The 3,137-nt window shown below is 34.3% G+C and overlaps 1 long non-coding RNA gene across 1 annotated transcript; it reads left to right on the top strand.

Annotated features, from left to right (window-relative positions):
- The first annotated feature begins 6 nt into the window (after positions 1 to 6).
- On the top strand, positions 7 to 1,037 carry LOC106111778. Its single transcript, XR_001226193.1, has 2 exons — positions 7 to 235; positions 360 to 1,037. It is a non-coding gene; the product is annotated as an uncharacterized LOC106111778 (long non-coding RNA).
- The last annotated feature ends 2,100 nt before the right edge of the window (positions 1,038 to 3,137 follow it).

Genomic DNA, 3,137 nt, shown 5'->3' with positions numbered 1-3,137 from the left:
TTACACCTCTCAAACAATAAACCTTTCAGAATTATTCCGCCAAGTCAAAATGACTACAGCCGTAAAAGTTGACACCTACGTGTTCTTTCGTTAAATGCTTCTAAATTAAGCACTAAATGCACGATATCCGCTTGCACTAAACCTAGTTAGTTTGTAGTGAAGCTAACAAGTTTGTGTGTTCCCAAGGTGGTGATACCGAGCCTTTATAACACTAACTGCATACTTCAGGTGACAGGTGAGTGCTTGAAAAGTGAGTTTTAGATTGTTGCTAATAACTTTGATTTAAAATAACTGTTGATTTATGAATATATTAAGTTTCCTCTATCCGAGTTGAAAGCAAAGAAAATGATGTTTTGCAGGGAAAGTGGTGAGGAGACAGAGGAGTCCCCCCTCGCTAGCAAGTTGACCTCAGGGCCCGCGCGCGCCTCTATTGCCATTCGCTGATCGATCGCCAACGCGGCAACACTCTCTGCAATACTCGTTCTAATAAAAATGTATACTCTTTAAATTAACATAAAACTGTATTGTACTTTTCTGGCCCAATTTAAAATGTATATTTTTACGCGTGACAAAATTACCGTAATTGATTCTAAAATTAATATTTAGCTGGTCATCTTTAAAATTATAAGTAAACATATATTGAATCATGTTAAGAGACAAATATGGTAATTTTAATGTTTTCTTGATAATTTGATAGTATTTTAGGATGTTATTTTTGTATTGTGAAAATTAATTAATCCTTAGTAAATAGGAATTGCAATAGATATCGTCTTCCACTTGTAAGCGAACACTGGAGCTTTAATATAGTTCATAACTGTATCTATACTAATTTATATACGTAAAAAGGTGCTAAGTTTTAGATTTGATAATATAAGATTTATATAGAGATTATATTACCTGTTTACATTAATTCAAACTAGCAGAGGTATTAATTTTGAAGCCTAAATACTTGATACAGCCTTAATACAGACTTGTGTTTCATAAACTATAATCTACCGGTTTGTATTGCACGGTAATACAAGATTTTTTAATTAAAATAAACCCAAATAACAATCATAGATATAATATCTGCACTTGTGGTATTTAAAAAACAAAAATTATTTTAACTTTTGACAGTTGAACGAATATGTTTTTTTTTATTAGAGGGCGAATTACACTATACCATGCTTGTGCTAACTGTGAATTAGAGACACGTGAAGATTTATATAATGTGTATTTTTGTATTCATTTGATTCCGTTAAAACTACTGAGCTATATTAAAAATTTCACCTTTAAAAAGGTAATTTATCTGTAAAATATGCTACATTGTTTACTGTTATTTCCGCGCGAACGAAGTCGCAAGCAACAGCTAGTTACATACATTTAAACTGGGTCACTGGAATGCTGACCGACCGACCGTAATAACCATCGGATAGCATGCTTTATTATTCATGTAAAATCGATGTTATTGATTAAAAATTTACCTACAAGTTAGCAAGCTATAAGACGTTTGGTATCAAAGATTTATAGAAACTATATCTATCTATTTCCTTTTTAGTTGTCAAGCGTAAACGGACAAATACAAATATCAGTAGATAATAAATTTCCTGTAAATTAAAATATTTAATGTAATATAACTATAATAAATGTGCAATACAATAATTGTTCGAAATATCGCTCAAAACAGTACGATTTCGTCACAAATCGAAGTTAAATATTGTTACATGAGCAATTAATATTATCATATAATAACTTATCTTAAGATTTGTAAATATAAGTTAGTTGCAAATTATTGTATAAAATTTATAACATAAATATAAAATGAAATAAATGTATTTACATGATTTTCTCTCTTTCATTTCATATTCCCAATAAATGTTTACGATAAGTAACAGTTTTAGAAACATCTCGAATAGAACAACAACAAGATAAATCTTCTCTTATTTAATAAATAAACTTCTCTTTGTTTCGTTTGTAAATTAAAAAATTCTGTCCATAAACAAAATATGTATTAATTCATTAAAAGGCTGAAAACAAATATATCCACACCCCTTCCGAAACGAACCAACAAAGGCGTGTTCAAATCGGGGCTAACAATAGTGTCATTAGAGAAAACGCAATAACTTTCCTGTAATAGACGTAGGAAACAGTAGGCCAACGGCCTGGACGTGGTGAAATAATAAAAAAGAAATAAATTTACTACTGTATGTTAGATTACATCGCTGCTTTACTTGTACCATTTTCACCGTTAACTATGCAAAGCGTCAATGGAACGAAGGGCTAGCGGTCATAGAAATTCTATAGGTTAGACATGCGCAAAGGAGTTTTATTAAAAAAAGGCTTAGAGCTTTTGGAGGGAATTATTCGGTCTTGCGAGCTACTGAAGCGATGGTGTTTCTGTTAAAATTCATATCAGTGTTGCCAAGATTTACGTTCCAGTAAATCTGTTGCCTTTTTTAATGTTTTAAACAATTTAAGAGATAATTTGTAAATTTTCTGTTTCATCAAAAATCTTCCTTAACTATTGTGTTCTTAACCTTGGATACACATTAATCACAAAATCATTCTGGCGTTAACATAACACTGGCGGTAGAAGCATCTCCTCCCGACGCTAGCCCCCCTCGGTACCCACCACGGCACTATCCGGCATACACCTTCAGGTGCCACTTTCTAACCGAGGTGCCGGAACCATCGTCGGCCCCCGCGGTGTTGGTGCCGGTGACCGTGCGGTCCCCAGCGCCGCGGGCAACACCTCCGCCGAGGATAGTGGTGTCCCCACCGCACAGGGCGATGGCGGAAGACAAGCGTGATACCGGACTGCGAGAAACCTTGGAGGACAGGGATCCTAACAGCTTGAATCAACATGTGCAAGTAAGATCATCTCAGTTTTTAGTTTTCCAAAAAACAATATAGCGCAATTGCTATTTGAATTATTATTCAGTAATTAAAAAAACTAAGTCAAGCTCGATAAAACGTGTAAGTTTATTAATCAATTTTATCAAAACATTTATTATAATCTAAAGAAAGCTTGTCGTTAGAACATCACGCGAGCGAGCTGGTGTTGCGTGACATCGTTCACGTAGAAGGGGTGACCGGAGTGACGGAGTAGTCGCCGCTTCACCGCCAACATATTGAATATTTGACCTGACATTTTATCT

Source organism: Papilio polytes, unplaced genomic scaffold (genome assembly GCF_000836215.1).
Source record: "Papilio polytes unplaced genomic scaffold, Ppol_1.0 DF824146.1, whole genome shotgun sequence".
In the NCBI taxonomy this organism is placed as follows: domain Eukaryota; kingdom Metazoa; phylum Arthropoda; class Insecta; order Lepidoptera; family Papilionidae; genus Papilio; species Papilio polytes.
This window is presented reverse-complemented; position numbering and strand designations above follow the sequence as displayed.